Source organism: Peromyscus californicus, unplaced genomic scaffold (genome assembly GCF_007827085.1).
Source record: "Peromyscus californicus insignis strain IS unplaced genomic scaffold, ASM782708v3 Scaffold_10__1_contigs__length_136768540, whole genome shotgun sequence".
Classification (NCBI taxonomy): domain Eukaryota; kingdom Metazoa; phylum Chordata; class Mammalia; order Rodentia; family Cricetidae; genus Peromyscus; species Peromyscus californicus.
The window spans coordinates 136,455,504-136,479,573 of record NW_026294391.1 but is presented as its reverse complement, the minus strand read 5'-3'; the positions used below and the strand labels follow the sequence as shown (position 1 = coordinate 136,479,573).

The 24,070-nt window shown below is 38.4% G+C and overlaps 1 long non-coding RNA gene across 1 annotated transcript in view; it reads right to left on the bottom strand.

Moving 5' to 3' along the window:
• Positions 1-4,447: 4,447 nt before the first annotated feature.
• Positions 4,448-24,070, bottom strand: part of LOC128116445 (uncharacterized) — a 28,660-nt gene continuing 9,037 nt past the window's right edge. Inside the window, exons 3-4 of the long non-coding RNA XR_008220466.1 lie at positions 20,924-20,991; positions 4,448-4,603 (exon numbers count right to left, since the gene is read on the bottom strand). This is a non-coding gene — a long non-coding RNA (uncharacterized LOC128116445). The remainder of the gene's footprint in view (positions 4,604-20,923; positions 20,992-24,070) is intronic.

Below are 24,070 nucleotides of genomic sequence, written 5' to 3'. Positions count from 1 at the left end.
TCCGTTTCTCTTTAGGAAACATCTTTTTAATACATAGTTCCCAGCTCATGACTTCTGTCTTTGTTATTTCCTAAATGCCAAGAACATTGGTTCCTGAAGTAAAATAGCTTCAAAGCAATAAAGATAAAAAGACAGTCTTTTATTATACTTGGATTAGCCCATTTATATTACTATAACAAAATATTTGAGACTAGGTAACTTATGAAGAGATGTTTATAGTTTTGGTCCAGAGTTAAGGACATTCATATTGGTAAGTCCTAAGCCAGTGAAGAACATCACATGGCAATAAATAGGGAATGAATATGTATGTGTCCTGGTTTTTCTTCCTCTTCTCATAAAACCACCAGTATTCAAACATGGAGGTTCCACTCTGGTTGCATTTTCTGATCCTGATCATTTCCCAAAGGCTCCATCTCCAAATACCATTGTTTTGATACTGCAGAATGAGGATTAAGTTTCAACATGAGAATCCCCGAGGACACACTCAATCCATATTGGATCATTATTCTCTTGCCCTCTAAGGTTTATAGTCTGGTCACAATGTAAAATACAACCATTTTATTCCCAGTAGTCCAAAATGAATTCTAACATTAACTAAAAAGTTCAGAACTGAAGGTCTCAAGGCAAACTCCTTCCATGTATGAGCCTGTAAAATCAAGTTATTTATTTCAAGTACATGATGATAGGACAGATACAGGGTATATATTCCCACTGAAGAGGGGAGAAATAGGCAAATACAAAGGAAAACCAAAACTCAGCGAGAACACACTAAGTTTTTTTTTTTAATCTATTTTTTTTAATTTATTTTGCAATACAATTCAGTTCTACATATCAGCCACGGATTCCCTTGTTCTCCCCCCCTCCCGTCCCCCTCACCTTCCCCCCAACCCCCCCCCCCCATTCCCATCTCCTCCAGGGCAAAGCCTTCCCCACAGACTGAGGTCAACCTGGTAGACTCAGTCCAGGTAGGTCTAGTCCCCTCCTCCCAGGCCGAGCCAAACAATCCTGCATAGGCCCCAGGTTTCAAACAGCCAACTCATGCAATGAGCACAAGATCTGGTCCCACTGCCTGGATGCCTCCCAAACAGATCAAGCCAATCAACTGTCTCATCCATTCAGAGGGCCTGATCCAGTGGGGACCCCTCAGCCATTGGTTCATAGTTCATGTGTTTCCATTCATTTGGCTATTTGTCCCTGTGCTTTATCCAACCTTGGTCTCAACAATTCTCGCTCATATAAACCCTCCTCATTCTCGCTAATTGGACTCCCAGAGATCCACCCGGGGCCTAGTCTTGGATCTCTGCATCCAGATCCCTCAGTAGTTGGATGAGGTTTCTAGCACAACAATTAGGGTGTTTGGCCATCCCATCACCAGAGTAGGTCAGTTCGGGCTGTCTCTCGACCACTGCCAGCAGTCTGTTGTGTGGGTATCTTTGTGGATTTCTGTGGGCCTCTCTAGCACTTTGCTTCTTCCTATTCTCATGTGGTCTTCATTTACCATGGTCTCCTATTCCTTGTTCTCCCTCTCTGTTGTTGATCCAGCTGGGATCTCCCGCTCCCCCAAGCTCTCTTTCCCTCAACCCTCGCCTTTCATTACCCCCACTCATGTCCAGGCTGTTCATGTAGATCTCATTCCATTTCTCTGTCATTGGGTGATCCCTGTGTCTTTCTTGGGGTCCTGTTTTCCAGGTAGCCTCCCTGGTGATGTGAGTAGCAGACAAGTCATCCTTGTTTCATGTCTAGTATCCTGCTATGAGTGAGTACATACCATGTTTGTCTTTCTGAGTCTGGGTTACCTCACTCAGGATGATTTTTTCTAGATCCATCCATTTGTCTGCAAACCTCATGATGCCATTGTTTTTCTCTGCTGAGTAGTATTTCATTGTGTATATGTACCACATTTTGTTTATCCATTCTTCAGTTGAAGGGCATCTGGGTTGTTTCCATGTTCTGGCTATTACAAACAATGCTGATATGAACATAACTGAACAAGTGCTCTTATGGTGTGGTTGAGCATTTCTTGGGTATATGCCCAAGAGAGAACACACTAAGTTTTAAAGCTCTTAAGTCCAGCACCCTATACATATTTGCAGCAATGGGTGGGACCCAAGAACTTGGGCAACCCTACCTCTATGGATGTTTTTATGGCTGGTCATAGATCACATGGCTATTCTTTCAGATTGACTTTGCATTCTGCATGCAACTTTCCCTGGTAGACATTGCACACTGTTAGCAGCTATACATATCTGGAGTTCTTATTAAAGCCCCATACTCCTGACTTCTCCATCCATCTGCCAATTTAGAACTCTCTGCAGGAGCCCTGACCCTATGGCTAACTTCTACCTGGGATCCCAAGATTTGTTCTAAAACTTTAGCAGAAAATCATGACCTCATTACTCTTACATTCTAAATACCTATAGAATCAGTACCATATACATACCCAAAGATCTACCACTGGCATAAGTGGTGCCTAAGTCCATCTGAGCCATGGTTCCAGACATGAAATGCTTTGCCAAATGAAGCAGGGAAACAAATCCTGAAGCATCCATTAGTGGGAAGCCTATAGAGAATACACCTCAGAGACATTCCTGTAACATTTCTGGAAATCATCTGGACTTGTGATGAGTGAGGGAACCTCAAATATTTATGAGACAATCTAAAGGCCCTTTCATGCCACCTTTATGCAAAGCAACTGGCTCACTTTTATGTACATGAATTCTTTTAGGAAGCAGTGTCTCAGTTATACTCTTGTATATATTTTTGTTCTCTTTCTTTCTATATTCTTTCCACTGTTTCCTTTTGACCTTGAATGTCACTATAAATCTTACTAAAAGCCAATAGTAACTATGTCACAATTTAAATGCTTTGTTGTTTTGAAATCTTCCTCTGACAGATAAATTAGTAGATCACATTTTTGTGATGATAATTTATAAGGTTTTACACATGCTAGACAATTTTTCTCCTACAGAAGCTTTACCCCTAGCCTTCACTTTTTAGAGGAAGGGTTTGACTATGTATCTTAGGCTTGCCTTGAACTTGCTATGTAGCCCACAGTGGTCTTGACTTTGTGATTATTCTCTTTTTACTTCCCAAATTCTGGAATTACAGGCCAGTACCACCATACCAGGGAGGCTATTATTTTTAAGTTCAGAGTTTCATAGTTATATTTCAGAGTCTTGTCATAATTCAGTTAGATTCTCTGGGATCTTTGTGCTTTTTTTGATGTATGTGTTAATTTATATAAACTTCTTTTTAAATACCTCTTTTGTAGCATCCAATGGGGTTATGTGCTCTACCATTTATTTATTTCTTCTTAATTTCTTCCTTGGTCCATTGGTTCAAGAATAAGTTATTTAATATCCATGTAACTGTATAATTTTCAAAGGTTGTCTTGATATGATTACCAATTTTATTGTATTGTAGTTAGAAAAAAATAATTGAGTTGATCATTAAAAAATAATTGAAACTAGTTTTGTGACTTATTCTATTATCTATCCTGAAAAATGTTCCATGCATTGATGAAAAAAGAGTACATTTAGCAGCTTTTGGATAGAATGTTCTGTGGGCATCTATTAGGTCTTAATGATATATATATTACTGAAAATGGAGAGGTAAAGTCATATAGTATTATTGCATTGAGTCTAATTCTCCCCTTCAGGTTTATTAACTTAAAATGTATATTTTGTGTGTCATTTTTAATGTTTTTGAATAAAAGCCCACTTAATATATGGTTATTGTTACAGTTTGAATGTAAAATGTCTACCACAGGTTCTTCTGTTTAAACACTTAAGTTCCAGCTGGTGGCACCATTTGGAGAAGTTGTAGAAACCATGAAACATAGCTAGCAGACATAGGCTACTGGGGTGGGTTCAGAGAGTGTTAGCCCTTTCCAATTCCATCCTGTCTTTCTCCTGATCTGCCAAAAAGTGATGAGCTGCTATTTCATGCTCCTGCTACTAGGACTGAGCTGCCTCAGCCACTATTGCCTTCCTTCCTATGATGTACAGTCCCTTGAAACTGTAGGCCCAAATAAATCCTTTCTCCCTTAAGTTGATTTTGTTAGATATTTTGCTACATGTATGAGAAAACCCAACTAATTAAATTACTTCTTTCTTTTCCATTCCATTTGCATGAAGTATTTATTCTATTCCCTCACTTTCAGTCTGTGTGTATCCTTATTTTGAAATATAGATGTTTGATTTTACACGACATCTTCCTACATTTTACCTAATGCATTAAAATAGCCATTTTAATTTTATCTTAAAACAGGTCTATACTAAAGATATAAATTATTTACATGACATATTGACAATATTAGAGATTCAAAATTTACATGTATAGATACTCTAAACCAATTAATTTTATAGCATTTCAAATTTCTTTATTTTAGTTTGAAAAACTATAATTATCTTAGTTAGGGTTTTATTACTGTGAAGAGACACCATGACCCTTGACAACTCTTATAAAGAAAAACATTTAATTGGGACTGGCTTACAGTTCAGAGGTTTAGTCCATTATCATCATGGTGTGAAGCATGGTGGCCTGCAGGCAGGCAAGCTGCTAGAAAAGGAGCTGAGATTTCTTCATCTAGATCAGCAGGCAGCTGAAAGACACAATGACACAGTGGGCCTGACTTGAACATATGAGACCTCAAAGCCCACCCCAGTGACACATTTGCTCCAACAAGGCCACACCTACTCCAACAAGGCCACAACTCCTAATAGTGCCATTCTTTATGGACCTACAGGGACTGTTTTTATTCAAACCACATTAACCGACCCTTTCTTTCTTCCTTCTGTTATCCCCCTGCCCTTTTTGAGGCAGAGTCTCACTCTGTAATCTCAACTGGCCTGGAAATAAGTATGTATGTAGCTTCAGCTGGCCTCAAATATATGACACTTCCACTTCAGCTTCCCAAAGAGTGAATTATAGGCATGCCTGGCCAAACATTTCCTGTAGGACAGTTCTGGTGGAGATATATTTCTTAAGATTTTATCTGGAAATGTCATATCTACATAAAATATTTGGGGGGATATAATACTGGTTAGCACAATTGCTTCTTCATTACTATAAACACCTCATGCTACTCTCTCCTACCTGTAATGATTCTGCTGAGAAATCTGTTCTCATACCAATTAGGGATACTATTTTGTATTATTAAATAAATATTATTTTGCTGCTCTTGGGAATCTTCTTTTACCCCTTTTTCTACTTGCTTATTTATTCTTCTCTCATATATTACATCCAGACTGCAGGTTCCCCTCCCTCCTTTCCTCCCAGTCCCTCCCCCCTACCACCTCCCCTCTCTCCCAGATCCACTCCTTCTCTATTTCCATTTAGAAAAAGGCAGACCTCCCAGGGGTATCAAGTAAACATGGCATATCAAGTTATAATAAGATTAGGCACATACCCTCATATTAATACTGGACGAGGCAACCAAGTAGGAGGAAAAGGGTTCCAAAAGCAGGCAAAAGAGTCAGAGACAGTTCCCACTCCCACTGTCTTTAAGAGTCCCACAAGAACACCAAGCTACACAACCATAACACATATGGAGAAGACCTAGGTTAGACCCATATAGGTTTCCTGATTCTCACTCCAGTCTCTGTGAGCCCCTATGAGCCCTGGTTAGGTGATTCTGTGGGTCATTTTCTTATGGTGTCCTTGACCCCCTCTGTGTAGTTGGAAGTTTTCCTGTGTCCCGGCTGGCTGGCGGTCAGGACAAATGTCTCCCACTCATGTCCCCCAAGCAAGCACACAGAGGCTTATATTAATTATAACTGCTTGGCCACTAGCTCAGGCTTATTACTGACTAGCTCTTACAGTTAAATTAACCCATAATTCTTATCTATGTTTAGGCACGTGTCTTGGTACCTTTTCTCAGTTCTGCCTTGTCATCTTGCTTCCTCTGTGTCTGGCTGTGACTCCTGACTCAGCCCTTCTTCTTCCCAGAATTCTCCTTATCTGCTTGCTCTGCCTATACTTCCTGCCTGGCTACTGGCCAATCAGTATTTCATTAAACCCGTGTACAAGGGCATTATCCCACAGTACCTCTGGCTCCTACAATCCTTCCTTCCTCTCTTTGGTGGGATTCCTTAAGAAGTCTGCCTAATATTTGGTTGTGGGTCTCTGCATTTACTCCTATCATTTACTGAGTGAAGCCTCTCTGATGACTACTATGCTAAACTCTGGTTTACCAGTATAGCAGAAGAATGTCATTAGGCATCATTTCATTGACTTTTTTTGCCAGTCATGTTTTTGTTCTACCCTAGGTCTCTGGGATATTCAGCCTCAAAGTTCAGTTCTTTTAATTCTTTTTCTGGTTTAGTGATTTAGATGAATTGACTTAACTATTCTGGTTTTCATTTTCTTTGCACTGAATTGTATTAAGAGAAGAAATTACAGTACCACCTTGAGAGCAACCATTTCTTTCTTAATGTCTAGAATAAGTGTACAATATTTGTTTAATACATGTCTGCTGAATGAACAAAAGAAAAATGAAATACTCTGTTGTAGTCAACTGAACTTATTTTAGATTTGACTATTACACTGTCAATACAAAATTTATCTTATCAACTTTAGTAAAATTTATTTATTACTGTATGTAATAAGATCTGTTAAGTAACATCTAAATCTGTAAGATAATATACCACAAAGTTGTTTGCCAGAGGCAAATTCATCATTTGAAAGAGATTTTATAGCTGAACATGGTGGCACAAGCACTTGGGAGACAGAGACAAGTAGATCTTCATGAGTTCAAAGTGAGCTTGGTCTACATTGTGAGTTGGAGACCAGCCAGGGATACATAGCAAGACCCTGTCTTTAAAAAAGGGCATTTTATTGATTTGGCTGTTTACTTATGATGTAAATAGATTACTTATGATAGATTGGGTATAAGTGTAAATATAGACAGATAAATTAATAGAATAGTAAATGTGATGAAAACAGAGACATTTAAGTTTTCCATTTGCATTTACGTATAATTTCTAGTGTTTCCTCTGAAACTACACCATGCATGCAATGATTTTCTTAAAAGAGCTGCAGATGTGTTCAAGGCATTGAATGTATGATAGTTGACAAGAAAAATTAAACCTTTGTAAATAAGTGCCAGGCAAACACTTGGAGAAAAAAATGCACCTTGATTAAATTAATAAAAGAAGTAAGAAATTCTAAGCATGCAAATGCCAATGATTTTCACATAAACCAGAAATGTCATCTTTTTGCACCTTCTTATTGGCACTGGGGTTCAAAATGGAAATAAGCAGACTCTTTTTAAAAAGGGATGTTTGAAAATGCTAAATATTGTTGCTAATATAGTGTTAAATATGAAAAATATCAATGGCATTTTTATATCAGCATATAAACTAGGTACTTTGCATTCATTACTTTAATTCTCTTACTAATCCTGCAAGTTATGTATCATTGATACAAAATTGGAGATACAGATAACTTGACTAAGTTTGTAGTTATTAACCAAACCCTGTTTTGTTTAGCTTGGAGCCCAAGCTTTTAATGTTCTTCATGAAATGTCTGGTGCTAGATACTCTGAAACACAAATATCACCTCAAGGGTATTTGGTATTAAACATAACAAAGGGATAAAAAGCAGTGGTTGGCATGGAAAGGAAGTTTACACACATAATTCCCTTCAGAAGATGAAGTTTATTAGGGGAAAGGTCCTCATAGCCATGGTGGGGCCTTGAGGTGAGAAGAACAGCATTAGACAGAAACAATATAATATATGTAATATATGGACATCTAACCATGCTGGGTGCCTTAGAGGGAAAGAGAGGCTTTCCTTTAAAGCCTGAAGAGGAGCTTCACTATGAGTAAAAATGAAAAAGGAGGGAGAAGGAGGGAGGGAGAAAGAGAAGGAAGGAGGAGAGGTGAAGAGAGAGAGAGCATGGAAAGGATTGGATTACAGAGGAATCCCTTCAGAAAGCAGCCTTCATAGAGCCTCCCTGACCATATTCTCTGAGGGGTCTCCAGACTAATCCCCAGAATGATGGAAAGGTCTGACTTTTTACAACCTTTTAGTGGTGATAGAAGTTTCACATCACATGATTCAGTTCAACATAGCATAAGTGACAAATAACATGGAAGAGCCAGATACTGGTTAGATTATAATTCAGGGGCTGCTTTTATGCTACAACACAATTTCTTAACTCCCAGTCCCAAGAGGATTACAGGGAGCCATGGCCTAATTTCTTCAGGCTATATGATTTGACCTAAAGGTACATGTTGTGGAATATTCCTTTACACTGTGGGAAGGTATGCCACTGTGATTGGTTAAGTAAAAAGCTGAACAGCCAATAGCTAGGCAGGATTTCCAGGCACAGAGGATGCTGGGCAGAAGAATGTCTGAGTTACAAAGAGATGCCAGGAATGCAAAGCAAGCAGCATGGCATTACAAAATAAAGGTAATGAAGGCATATGAAAGAATGCAGATTACAAGATATGAGTTAATTTAAGTTGTAAGAGTTAGTTAGAAACAAGCCCAAGCTATTGGCCAAGTCTTCAGAATTAATAAGTCTCAGTGTCATTCTTTGTGAGCTGGTGGCCCAAAAATAAAAATCTATTTACATATGGTGCCCAATGTGGGGCATCTATTTCCACATAAGACCTGAGAAAACTTTTTTTAAAAGGTTCCAAACACATAAAAACAGGGCTAAATATGGCTCTCTAGTTCCACAGTTTCTCATGCAGGCCACAATACAGAGAAACATCTCCCAGCCATTGCCTGTGGGCTTGAGCTGCCAACATGCCATGAACTAAGCTGTGTTGTGGTTTAAGATTTTGCTTGTGCAGACAAAAAAGGTTGCAAATATGCAGTAAAGCAGGTTCAGACAGAAAAATCTTCTAAACAGGTTATAGTGTGTTTAATAATGTGCATATGCTTAAGAAAAAAGAAAAAGGATATAGACAGTCATAGAAAAATAGTTTAAAAATAATAGTAAAGTCTTTAAAGAAAGAGTAAAGAAATATAGGGGGAAAAGCCATATAAAGATGGGAAATACACAGGGAGTATGGATTCTATATGTTGTTTTGTTTACTTTGAATTTTTTGACTGCTAATGAGCAAAATACAGCTGCTGGGAGACATGGGATTGTAACAGGGACTGCTAAATTAAACCAACTTAGATTCTTCAGGGATATCTTAACTTTAAAAAAGAAGTAAAAAAAAATGTTACTTTGGATAAGAGGTTATACTTTTGTTTGCATAGGAATGAAAGTCTGTAGATTCATTCAAGGTTAAAAAGGATCAGGGAAGACCTCCTGAAAATCCTGGCTACACATAAAGAAATAAAACTAGAAAAACTACAGGACAGGTGATGTATATTTTACCTGCTCAAACATAAAAAAAATCATCTTGTCCATACTTGTGTTAATGTGAATATATATGTTACCTTTGAAAGTTTATGTATTTTCAGAGCAAGGGGACTAGCCACCAATGAAAACAGGTGGCCCAGGTGATCCAGCCTATCAGAGTACCTCTGTTATAGTTTCTTCAGAGTTCTACATCCAGAACAGCTTCAAGGATGCTGGCTGAGATTGTTCCAGCCCCATAGACTATTCTAGCAAGGACTTGACCATTATCCTAATTTTCTCAGGGTCCCCCAAAGATTCAAACACCCCTAGACAACAGGAAGTAGTCTAGCAAACACAACACTCACATTCCCAAGAGATAGGGGTGAGTGGTTCTTGGTCATTCGATGGTTTGTGGATGTTTGTTATCATTTAGAGGGATTTGTTACAAGTTGTTATTGGTCATGGTCAGAGAGAAAGCTAAAAAAAGGAGATTAAATTCAGGGATCTCTTTCTGAAGAGAAAAAGGGGGCATAGAAATGATAGAATAAAAGGGCAAATTATTGAGTCTACTTCTAAACTAAAAAAAAACTACTAGTCTTAAATATTTTACATTGGTATGAATTTTTATATATTGTATATTGATACAAATTTAAGGTTAGTTTTGTTATACAGTATATATGTTTCTACTGTTATTTAGGGTATTGTGTTTATGCAGTTCATTTAAAAATGTAATATATAATTAAAAATGCAGGTTAGTAGTTAGTCATCTATAACAAACTTGTAGTTATGTTAGATATGTTTTCAAGGATAAACAGATATATTTAGATAGATACATGGTCTCCAAACACTTCAAAGACCTACAGAATATGGCATTTAAAATGTTTTGTTAGCATGGGACTTTTTATGAACATGAGACACATCTGCTCCTGGTGACATCAATCTACTTCGAAAGAGGATGATGGGCATTGAAGGACCTCCATATGGAGTTTACTTTTTTGTGTCGAAAACTAGGCATTTAGGCAAGAAACTGCCCTTGCCTCAACTGCTGACAGTATGCTGTCCAAACTGGATAAGCAGGTCACAAAGAAAAGTGACTGTCAAACCTAACTGCTTCTTTCCACAGCACATGAACTAGTCCACTTCTCTTTCTCTCCAATTTCTCCACCATATATTTGCTCATCTTAATGACACCTAATTGCCTGGTGCCTTGCAGTGGATGTCTTCAGCCAGCCTGCACTGTGATGACCCAAGCAGGTCTGTGGGTGTCTTATGTTAGGACCCAGGCAGGCCTGTGGGTGTCTTCCAACTAACTGGGCTGTGAGGGTCCAAGTGGGCCTGTGGATATCTTCAGCCAGCATCTCAGTTGCTTTTTTACAGTGATGGAAATCTAACTGATACAGGAATTTCAGATTTTGGATTTTTGGATTGGGGATGCTCAATTTATACTACAAATAAAGCTTTTTAAAACATATTTATTACAATAGGAATGGTATTTCTGAGTCATAAGTAAACTGAATGCTTAACTTTATAAAAACCTGCTAGCTAGTTCTCTAAAGCTAGTGTACAATTTTATTTCACCATCAGCAATGTATGAGGACTTGAAATGTTCCACAGTCTCACCAGCACTGATACTATTATTCTTTTTAAACACAGTATTTTAGTTTGTATGAAGTTTTGGTTTGGTTTGATTTTTTTCTTATTTTTTGTCTTTTTGTGTTTTTGATTGTGACTTTACTTTTCCTTTGGGTAAAGAGAAAATAATGTTTAGTGTCTGTTCATGTTATTATTAGCTATTTCTGTATCTTCTTTTGTAAAGTGTATAATTATTTTGTTCTCTGCTAATATGGTACATTATGTTTATTTATATTTATTTTTGGTGTATAGGTGTTGTGTCTATATGTATGACTATGTACCTTGTACATGCAATACCTGAAAAGGCCAGAAGAGAGAGTTGGGTCTCTTGAGATTGGAGTTATAGGTGGTTATGAGCAGTAATGTGGAGGCTGGGAATTGAACCTCAATTTTCTGGAAGAGCAGGAAGTGCTCTTAACTTCTGAGTTATCTCTCCAGGCCCCATGATTTTATTTTTAAGAGTTCTATATGTATTCTAAACATCTGATATCAATAACACATATGAGTGGTGAATATTTTCTCTCTACTTCATAGCTTGCTTCTACTTTTGTAACATTTTTGGTGTGCAGGCATCTTTAATGTTGATGACATTTAATTTATTACTTTTTTCCTTTTTTTTCTATTTTTGAGATTATAATATAATTACAACATTTTCCCTTCTCTTTCCTCCCTCAACCCCTTCCATAAACTCCCCTTTTCTCTCTTTCAAATTCATGGCATTGTTATTCCAGGCATATATCCCTAGAATAACAATTAATACCATGAATATATATTCTTAAATATAACCTGCTCAGTCTGCATAATGTTACTTGTATGTACATTTTTAGGGCTGGTCATTTGGTATTGGATAACTAATTGGTGTGCTCCTCCCTGTGGAAGACTATTTCTCCCACTCTCAATATTTCTTTCCTTTATGCTTAGGTACTTTTTTCTGTGATAAGAAACATTTGCCTAATGCATATTTCCTTCTCTATGCACTTATGTTTTAGCATTTATATTCAAGGTCCATGATTTACTGTATATTTAGTTTTTTATATGGTATGAGTTAGGGAGGTGCATTTTCTCCAATATTCAGCAGTGTGGGAGACCTCCTTTCTATATTTTAATGGCATTGGTAACTATAAAAAATTAATTTAGGTAATCAAGACAAGGCAGTGTTGGCAGAGGAACATGTAGATCAATGGACGCAAATTGAAAAAAAAAAACAACAACAAAAGAAAACCACAGAAATAGAGCCACATGGTTTTGCCCAACTGATTATTTTAACAAATAAGTTAACAAAAAAAGTACATGACTTAGTTACTTTTCTATTGCTTTAAAGACAGTATGACCAAGGCAATTTATAGAGGAAAGAATTCAATTGGGGCTTACAGTTTCAGAGAGAGCGTCCATCATGACAGAGAGCATGACAGCAGGCAGGCAGGCATGAACTAGAGCATTATCTGAGAACTTAGACCTTGATTGACAGGCACAAGGCAGAGAAAGGACACTGGAAATGGCATGGACTTTTGAAACTTTAAAGCCCATTCCCAGTGATACATTTCCTCCAGCAAGGCCACACCTCCTAATCTTTCCTAAACAGTTCCACTGACTGGGGACCAACTACCCATTAAAATTTAGATTTCATCAGGTACCATGCCCTTCTACTCCCTGCCTCTATACCTCCTCCTGAGACTTGTGTTTGGTATGAATACAGGGTTATGGCCCAATGCCTACCACTCTCAGGCCTTGATCTGGGAACTGAGGAAGACAGATACAGGGAAGACAATAGCTAGCATGACTACAGAGCGGCAATCCATATTCATCTTGACATTTGCTCACTGATGCCCACTTTATAAATCTGGTTATACTGGAAAAAGAAAAGATGTGGAAATTTATCTTTTGAGATAAAAAAACAGAGTTTACAATTCTATGTATGCCCTGTGGCTGGGCCCTCTATTTGCCAAGAACAAGGGTTTCCATTGCAAAAACTGGGGCTGTAAAACAGAGGCTCCTGAAAACACATAGATGGATATCTAGAAAGAAAGCCCCCTCCCAAGAAATGCACAATAGGAAAATGTAATCCAATGGCCAGAAAATTAAAAATCTAGAAGTTCCCTAACAAAGATTCTGGCCTTTGGAAAACCTGTGGAATCAGACTCTATGCCACAGGAAGGAACCCTTGAGATAGAGTTAACCATTTCCAGCTGGAAATTGGCAAGAATTTTTGGCTGTTCTTAGACACCCAGCCCCTGTATTACATAGGGATAGGAACTAAACAGACTGTCAGCCCATTGACTGACAAAACTCATTGTGACTGGGGGCAGCCCAAATCAATGTTAGAGGATTACAAGGGGCTGAAACTTATCTAACTTCTAAACCTTTAACCTAGGCACTTCCCCTTATTCTGATGCTTGATATTCTGCCTTATGGGTTAATTCACCTGATAATGGCAATATTACCAAGCCCATGAGACTACTTGGTCGGCATGTACTAATGGTTTGACTAAACGTGCCTCTTTAGATGTTTTCCAAACTAAGTAGACAGGTTTATCAGGACCTAGAAGTATTATAAGTTTCTGTTTCTCTTACAGAAATCAGACAGGAGTGCTGGACACTGGGCCCCTGGACTATATAGGAATGGGAACTAACTAGCTTGTCAGCCCATTGACTGACAAAACTCATTGTGACGGGGGGCAGCCCAAATCAATGTTAGAGGACTTAGGGTCTGAAACTTGTCTAATATCCTACACCTTTAACCTAGGCACTTCCCCTTATTCTGATGTCTCCTATTCTGCTTTATGGATTAACTCATCTGGACAATAGCAATATTACCAGGCCTCTGAGACTACTTGGTGGGCATGTACTAATGGTTTAACTAAATGTGCTTCTTCTTATGCTTTATATAACATAGACCTTGGGCTACTAAAGATGAGGTGGGGGGAGCTCATCCCACTTTTGGTCAGAGCAAGCCTAGCCAGCTCAATAGCCATAGATACATCAGCCTTTATCATGGGAGATAAAAACTTTAGACTTACTTCTAATGAAATAAAGGTAACTATGCAAGGCTTTGGAAAAATATGTTGTTTCTATGCTAATCAATCAGGAATAATTTTTAAAAAATCTTGCCATGGTTTCGGAAAACTTCAAAAGAAAAAGAGACAAAGGCATACATAATAGATAATTGGTACCAGTGTCTGTTCTTTTGGTCCCCTGGCTAACTACTCTGCTATCAGCACTAGCTGGGCCTTTAATTCTCACTTGGTTTGGATTAATGGCAGAGCCCTGAATCTTAAACTATATGGCCAATTATGTATTAGTTCAGTGAAATTAATGGTCCCTAAGACCAACTACACCTCTTTAAAGCAGGATGAGTCCAAGATTTGATAAATTTACTAAGACTAGTGGGAAATATAACAGTCTCCCAGACCTTAGTAGGCCCCCAGACCTTAGCACAACTGACTCCATGATGGAAGTACCATTCAGGTCATAAAACTCAGCATGTAGACAGTACTACCTGCCAAAATGAAAACAAAGACTAATCCATCAAAGTCCATAGTTCTGGGAAAGTCTCTAAATGTGCTAACTTTGCTTTTTGGCTTCTTTTTTCCCCCATAGTTCTGCTTCTGGCTAACTGCTCTTCTTAACTGAAGTATGCCAACCCCAAACATGGTTTTTATACTTAAACTCTCACCCTGAGAAAGACTCAATGCAACACTGGGGTCCTGAACACCCAGTATAGTCACCAGTCAGCTAATAAAGACTTTCTATTGGCTTTAACCCATGTTCAATCAGTCTTCTTTGGAGGATGCTTCATAACATTTTCATGCTTGATTTTCAAATGAAAACAATAACCAGGTCATAAGTATACATAACATGATATAGCTACCCCATGTACAACCACAAATACATGTATATTTAACCAGGTCATACTTATGCCTAACATGATATAACTGTCCTATATACAACTGCAAATGCATTATGTAGTTTTGAATAAGTGGCAATGTCTCTTGAGGGGCACTGACATCTCAATTGATGTTATATTACATGATAAATGAAGGAAAGAAAACAAAAGTATGTACACAACATTCCTAACAAAATATGACAGAAACACTAAAGTCAATTATAATCCTGTTTCTGCAACTAATCACACGTCCTTAGTATTTGTAACTCCCTTCTACTACCCCATTCTGTATTTCCTCTACCCTCAGCAAGCACTTCACTAGGTTTAGGGTCTTTACCTGGTGTAGACAAATTTCTAAACAGTCTTATTAAATAAGAAACACAGAGCCAAATACAGATGTATAAGCTGTAGAGATCAAAGCAATAGCCGTAAACTAACCTTAGCTAACCACGTCGCCATAGCTTCCCAAGAGAGCTTCTTCCTGTCTAACTTGAACCTTTATTGCCTTCCTGTTCTCCCTTCTCATTGGCCCTAAGCCCAGCCACATCACTTCCTTGTCACTGCCTGTCTATACAGACCTCCAGGTCTCTATGGTTGGTATTGGGATTAACGGCGTGTGTCACCATGCTTGGCTGTGTCCTTGAACACACAGAGACTCTGCCTGCCATGTGATTGGATTAAGGGTGTGTTCCACCACAGCCTGACTTCTGTTTATGACTGACTATGACCTCTGATCTCCAGGCAAACTTTATTTATTAACATACAAATAAAATATCACATTCAACACAAACAAAATATCACCACAACCTGGAGGAGTGTGGGGGCCCAGAGAGGCTCTCTAGTAAGACATTACTCAAGGTCAGAGAATCTGAGTTTGCTTTACCCAGCAGAGCTGTATAATGGGATGATTTGTCCATGGGCATGGCTACCCTGTGTTTTGAAGGGTCTACACTTGACTGTATGTTATGCTTTGATCTTGAAAGGGGGAGGTCTTTTGCCTCGCCCCTTGGCATTATATAAAAAGCCCTTTTGAATAAACCTCAAGGTGACTGGGTATTGACCCAGGGCCCTCCTGTAGCTATCCTGTGTCTCTGTCTTTCTTATGGTCTCTTTCTATCTTTCTAATACTTCCTCATTTCTCTCCCCTCCCCCTAAACCCTTTGACAGGTCAGAGCTGGACTCCTACAGAGGAGTGACCTATAACTTCATTCCTGAAGAGTCTGTTCCCTTTGTCATGCTGCCTAGATTGGGTCATTGTACTTTCTCAATGATTTTAATCAGAGGACATAGTAACATCAAGAGGATCCCCTTACACTCCAGACATAATCTTTCTTATCTCCATTGTGGAGAAGCAATCTAATTTCCTCCAGTAGTCTGGATCAATCACCCCTCCTAACACTGTTATTTCTTACTTAGACTGCTGGCTTAAGGGAATTAGAAGCCCAAAGTGGCCCAGGGGAAGTCTGAGATTTCAGTTCAATGGAATTTTTTTTTTTTTTGTGTGTGTGTGTGTGTGTGTGTGTGTGTGTGTGTGTGTGTGTGTGTGTGTGTGTGTCTCCTGACAGGAGTACTCCCACATCTGGAACCAAAACTCCTAGACCTGCAGAACTTAAGATCACAAGAACAGGATTCAATTTTTTTTCCTAGTAGATCACTAGGGGTTATGATGGAACCACTCTCTTTTCTATCCCTTGATTCCTGGAACCAAGAATCCTGACTATGGTCAGGAGCTATCATATACTGGATGCTGATTCAAAGCATAAACTGCCTTATGGAGATAAGACCTTCAGGCTTCTGCCACCTAATTGGTATTGCAACTGTGTCTTTAAAGAGCCACTCCATCATTCTGTCAGGCCAGCAGCTTCAGCATGGTAGGGAATATAAGACCAGTTGGTGAGCATGAGCTCACTGTAGCACTTCTCTGACTGTGAAGTAAGCTCCTTGGTCAGAAGCAATACTGTGTGAAATATCAGGATGGTGGATAAGGCATTCTTTAAATACATGGATGGTTGTTTTGGTAGAAGCATTATGCGTAGAAAGGGCAAATCCAAAATCAGAATAAGTATCTACTCCAGTAAGGACAAAGCATTGTCCTTTCCATGAAGGAAATGGCCCAATTTGGTTGACTTGTCACCAGGTCTCTGGACAGTTACCCTGAGGAATGGTGCCATATCAGGGGCTTGGTGTTGGTCTCTGATGTTGGCAGATAAACCACTCAGCAGGAGCTATAGCCAAGTCTGCCTAAGTGAGTAGCAGTCCATGTTGTTGAGCCGATGTATATCCTCCATCTCTGCCACTATGGCCACTTTGTTCATGAGCCCAATGGGTGACAGAGATGGCTGGGGAAAGACTCTGACTGTCCACAGAAAGGTTATCCTATCTCCTTGATTACTAAACTCTTTCTTTGCATTTACATGGGACACAAGTATCTTCACATCTTTTGCCCATTTAGAGAGATCTATCTGCATATTTCTTCCCCAGATATCTTTCTCACCAACTTTCTAGTCAAGCTTTTTCCAAGCCCTGATAATATAACCAATTCACTGGCTACATCCCATAAATCAGTGAACAATGACACATCTAGTTGTTTCTCCTTCCAAACAATGTATGACCATATGTACTGCCCCAAGTTCTGTCCACTATAAAGGTTTCCCTTCACTGGTATCTCTCAGGGTTGCTCTAGAAAGGGTTTGTAATGCTGTAGTTGTCCACTTCTGGGTTGTGCCTATATAATATGCAGAAACATCAGTAAACCAGGTCCTGGTCTTCTCTTCCTCAACCATTCATAGGGCACATCCCATGAGGCTATAGCTGTTTGCTTGAGAGCAGATGGCATTGTAATAATAGTAGAAATGTCATTTAATGATAATTACCATGGCATATAATGGTAATGTGCAGAGTGGCTTACAGGCTGTGGTCCAACAATGCCTGTCTCCTCACAGAAAGTCCAAGAATCTAATAGTTGTTCAGTCCACAGGGCTGGATATCTCAGCTAGTCTTTAGTATACATTGGAATCCTGAAGAAGTAGGTTCTAATACCAGTGAAGGAATACCTCAGCAGCAGGACAGATGAACTTTCCAGTAAGTGTGAGGGCAAGCAAGAAAGAAGCAAAAGTTTCCTTCTTCCATGTCCTTTTATATAGACTTCCATCAGAAGGTGTGGCCCAGATTTAGGGAGGGTATTCCCACATCAAATGATTTAATAAAAAAATCCTCACAGGACTAATTTTAGTTAATTCCAAATGTAATCAGTTGACAACTAAGAATAGTCTTCACAGCCCTACACCCACAAGCATATAGACATCATTAATTAGACTCAGTGGATTATATAAAAATAAAAATAAAAGAGGACAATAAGTTGAAAGGGAGACATGGGGAGGTTCTGGAAAAAGAAGATAGAGGTAGGTGAATATGATCAAAATATATTGCATAATGTATGAAATTCCCAAACAGTAAAAAATGCTAAATTTAAAAAGTATATTATTATAATAAATAACTGAATTTTTTGGTAATATTTTATTTGTGCTCTAATAAATAAAGCTTGCCTGGGGATCAGAGGAAAAAGTCACCCATTATAAACAAACACAAAAGTCTTGCAATGTTAGTACATGCCTTTAATCCTATCACTTGGGAGGCAGGGATCTGTCTGGAACTCTGTGAGTTCAAGGCCACAATGGGAACCCTAACCCTGTTTAATTAGGTAATATTATATCCTTCTGGGGTCTTTGATGTAGTTGAAGACTAAATAGTTATAATTTTCCTTGGTTATGATAAGAGAAAAGATATGAAACCTTAGACTCACAAATATAGGATAAATAGAATATTTTCTTTGAATGTGCCAAATATAAATAGACTAGATATTGTAACTGTAATTCTTGCTTGATAAATGTTTTGTTATGTGTAATTTTACTATGTTAAAGTTAAAACCTTCCAGCCGGGCGGTGGTGGCGCACGCCTTTAATCCCAGCACTCGGGAGGCAGAGCCAGGCGGATCTCTGTGAGTTCGAGGCCAGCCTGAACTACCAAGTGAGTTCCAGGACAGGCGCAAAGCTACACAGAGAAACCCTGTCTCGAAAAACCAAAAAAAAAAAAAAAAGTTAAAACCTTCCTTTTTGATTAGACAGAAAAGGGGAAGTGCTATGGAATGTCATTCTGTATGCTGTGAATGTGTGTTGCTCTGATTGGTTGGTAAATAAAATGCTGATTGACCAGTAGCCAGACAGGAAGTATAGGTGGGATAAGCAGAAAAGGAGAATTCTGGGAAGAGGAAGAACAGAGTCAGGAGTCACCAGCCAGACACAGAGGAAGCAAGATGATAAGGCAGAACTGAGAAAAGGTATCAAGCCACATGGCTAAACATAGATAAGAATTATGGGTTAAATTAAGTGTAAGAGCTAGTCAGTAGTAAGCTTGAGCTAATGGCCATACAGCTCGTAATTAATATAAGCCTCTGTGTGTTTATTTGGGTCTGAGTGGCTGCAGACCAGGTGAGACACAGGAAAACTTCCAACTACAGAATTTCATTCAATCACAGAATCTCAGCTTAAGTCAATTATAGGCTCATCCTATACCAAAATAACACTATCATTAAGCTAAAACCCATCAGAATACTTCTGTACATCAATTCCATGTGCTGTCTATAATTATTGCATGCTGACATTTCTGGGCAGAGTTTTCTGAACCTTTCTTGCTTCAGGGAGCTGTCCAATTCAGAAATTCCTTTCTCAAATCAGCTCTGCTAAACTTATTTGTATGATGTTTCCCTGGAAAAGAGTCACTAGAGATATACTTTGGATCCTACTCCTGATACAGCTCTCTTAGAAGAGAAACATCATACAAATTAATGTAATAGAAAAGAAGCCTATTACATTTTTGTTTGATCTGTACAAACAAAAATTCTCAAACAAATGAAACAAAGGCTACATTGGATCTTGGCAAGAGGGAATATTGGCCTGTGAACCAATTTCCATACTTGAGCCAGTTTGCAAATCCAGAACCCCCTGAGTGAGGGGATGGCCAGGTCCCCCTGAGGTAGTGTCTAGCTAAATACTTAGGAGTTTCACTGTTAGCCTTTGTCCCATTCTGATGTTTACCATATAAAACATAGAACTTGGCAGAATTTTATGGTTCTTTCCCCTAAACCAGTGCTCATAGGCAAAGCTTCTGAATCTGCATTAATCTTATTGGCTCAGAGTCTACATCTAATTATTGTGGGAATGGGTTCTCACTTCACCTACTATCCCTCCCCCAACCACAGGCAATATAACATGAAGGACTCCAGCTGCTTGAGTTAGGACAGGGTAGTAAACATAGGGCATTTTCTTGAAATACAGTGTCAGGCTTACCACCATGAAAAGTGACACGAAATAGAATTAAATGGCCACTATCCTCAGACCACTGTCTGAAGGAGTCTCTGGACCTGCCACAGCCCTGGTAGGATGGACTTGTATTCTGGTTCACATTATTTCTGGCAAGCTTCACAGGTTGTGAGCCATAAAAGGACTACAAAAGCAAGCAGACAATGACATTGTGGAACTTAGTCTTGCCCTTGTGTTATGGTGGCCTCGGTAGGATGTAGATTCCAGGTATGACCTAGCATTGCAGCAATGCTGATGGCATAAGACCCACTAACTAGATTTATCCTATAACTCTAGGTAGTACAGCATGGATAGAGAAATCATCTAATTGGGGTAGGAAGAGGCACACGTTGCTACTTTGAAGTCTAGGGCCAGACACTATAGTGAGGCTCAGGGCTTAGCAAAATCCCATGATGCCTGATCCCAGGAAGTGATGGTGAACAACATATCTGGGCCCACCTTAGCCACAAGGAGAATCATTCAGGGGCAAACTACCCTTTCAGACACTTCATAGCCCATCCTGAACAATCCAACTACACATTTGTGACAAATTTGGACATGGGGTGCCCTATAGTGCCAACATAATGGCAGCATCCCAATAATATCCTTGCAGAAAATCTAGACATAGAGTATCACCTAATATTGAAATAGTGGAAGCAACTACATGCAAAGAGAAAGGAAATAGACTAATTAGAGTTTCTAAAGGATGGAAACAAATAAATCCAGATTTGAAGACCGGGATAAATACCTAATATTTCAATGTGAAGAAGTCATACATCAACAATATCAAGAACTTCCAGGGATCCATGGATTTACCTAAAAGATAAAAATAAGACATCAGAAACTGATCATATAGCAAGAATATATTAAAAATTTGAAAGAATTAAAAGTTCACAAAAACTAAAAATAGACTGGCAACCCTGAAATTATATACACACAAGTAATTATATACACACAACATTATACTCACTGAGTAGATTATATTTATATATTTAAGGACACACACACACACACACATATATATATAGATATAGATATAGATATAAATACATATATATGTAACCACAGTTAAGAAAGAGAAGCCAGAGTCCATGAATTTGAAAGAGAGCCAGGAGTACATGGGAGGGGTTGGTAAGAAGAAACAAAAAGGAGGAATTATGTAATTATATTTAAATTTGAAATATTAAAAAGTTAAATATGACTGTGTGATTTAGGGATCTCATTAATGGGTATATATCCAAAGGTAATGAAATCAGTATATCAAAGAGTTACTTACATTCCCATGTTTTTTTGTAGCACTATTCCCAATAGCTAGGGAATCAAGTGAAATGTGTAATAGATGAATGAGTAAAGACAATATAGTACATACACAAAATGAAATACTATTCAGACAAAAGAATGAAGAAATTCTGTAATTATAATAGTGGATGGAAATGGAAGACATTATATTAAGTGAAATAAACCCAGCACAAAAGCAAATACTACGTTATACTACTCATGTGTAGTCTAATAAAGATTTTCCCATAGAAATTGAGAGTAGAATAACAGTTGCCAGAGGCTGGGAATAAGGAGAGGGTGGGATAAGGAAAAGCTAATCAATAGTTACACTTAAATAGGAGAATATTTCAGAATATTTAGGTTATACTTACTTGAAATATTTAAATTACCCTTGAACAGAAGAAAGAAGCTCTGGTGTGTGCTTGTATTTAGGATGACTCTAGAAAGTGATAATGTACTGTACATTTTAAAAACCTAGAGTAAAGTGACTTGGGATGTTTTGTCACAAAATAATAAATATTTATGGAAGTATATATTATATGTACAACTTTTATATGTCAACTAAACAATAAAAAGAAATGAGTTCCTCAAAGAATAAGTAAAAATATGTTTTTTTAAAGAAATTGGTCACATGCTTAAGTATTACCTGAGAAAAGTAAGAATCCAAATTCTTTTCAAGTTAATGTAATGAGTACTCTTTGATACATAAAACACGCAATTTAATTAAAAGAGGCAGTTCTTAAGAGTTTTCATAGCCAGGTGGTGGTGGCACACACCTTTAATTCCAGAACTCAGGAGGCAGAGGCAGGCAGATCTCTGAGTTCAAGGCCAGCATGGTCTACAGAGTGAGTTCTAGAACAGCCAGGGCTGCACAGAGAAACCCTGTCTTGAATAACAATAAATAAATAAATAAATAAATAAATAGATAGATAGATAAATAAATAAATAAATCTTAATATAATATAAAATGACTTAATACTTAGGTTTACTGATAAAAATAAGCTTATTTCTATATTACAAAATTTGTCAGCAAGAAAATTAAAATGATGATGAGTAGCTGTTTTTTTAAATTTCCTTAATTACCTTTATTCATTTATGGTGTGTGTGTGTGTGTGTGTGTGTGTGTGTGTGTATTTGAGTATGGGCACATGCATTCCACAGTGAGTAGGTGGCAGTCAGAGAACAACTTTCAGGAGTCAGAGTGTAATATGCTCTCTCGTCGGGACTGCCAGCCAGCAAATAATGACATGGAGACATATTATTAATTATGAAAGCTAGGCCTTAACTTAGGCTTGTCCCACTAACTCTTATAACTTAATTCAACCCATTTATATTAATCTACATTTTGCCTCATGGCTTTTTAACCTCTCTTTCATTCTGTATGTCCTAATTTCCTGCTTCCTCCATGTTTCTCTGTCTGGCCCCTGGTATCTCCCTGTTGTCTCCTTTTCTTTTCTCTTCAAGCCTAACTTCCTCCTCCTTGTCATTCTTCCTGCCTGGAAGTTCCACTTATACCTCCTCCCTCACTATTGGCCATTTAGCATTTTATTAGACCAATCAGGTGTCTTAGGCAGGCAAGGTAAGACAGCAACACATCTTTATATGATTAAACAAATCCAACACATCTTTTTTTTTTTTTTTTTGGTTTTTCGAGACAGGGTTTCTCTGTGTAGCTTTGAGCCTTTCCTGGAACTCACTTGGTAGCCCAGGCTGGCCTCGAACTCACAGAGATCTGCCTGTCTATGCCTCCCGAGTGCTGGGATTAAAGGAGTGCGCCACCACCACCCGGCCCAACACATCTTTACATAGCTAAACAAATATTCTGCAACATAAACAAATGCAACACATCTTTACATAGTTAAACAAATATTCTGAAATATGAACAAATGCAACACATCTGTACATAGTTAAACAAATGCAACACTGTGGTGATATTGTGTTCCCCAATATATCGTAGACTCTAATAAATTTATCTGGGGGGTCAGAGAACAGAACAGCCACTAGACAGATATAGAGGCCAGAAAATAGTGGCACTCACACCTTTAATCCTATCACTTGGGAGGCAGAGATCCATCCGTATCTCTGTGAGTTCAAAGCCACACTGGAAACAGCCAGGCATGGTGACTCACGCCTTTAATCCCAGGAAGTAATGGAGGAAAGCAGAAAGGTATATAAGGCGTGAAAACCAGGAACTAGGCTGATTAAGCTTTTAGGCTTTTAGCAGCAGTTCAGCTGAGATTCATTCTGGATGAGGACTCAGAGGCTTCCAGTCTGAGGAAATAGGATCAACTGAGGAATTGGCAAGGTGAGGAGGCTGTGGCTTGTTTTGCTTCTCTGATCTTCCAGCATTCACCCCAATTCCTGGCTTCAGGTTTGTTTTTATTAATAAGAACTTTTAAGATTCATGCTACACAACACATCTTTGCATAGTTAAACAAATATTCTGCAACATCAAAGCATCAAACTCAGTTCATCAGGCTTGGCAGCCTACTAGCTATTTAATATATATTGCTTTTTATAAGCAATCCAAGTGTAATTATTTAAAAAATAAGCAAGTTAGGGGCTGGAGAAATGGTTCAGGTTAAGAGCATTTGCTGCTCTTTAGGAGACTGGAGTT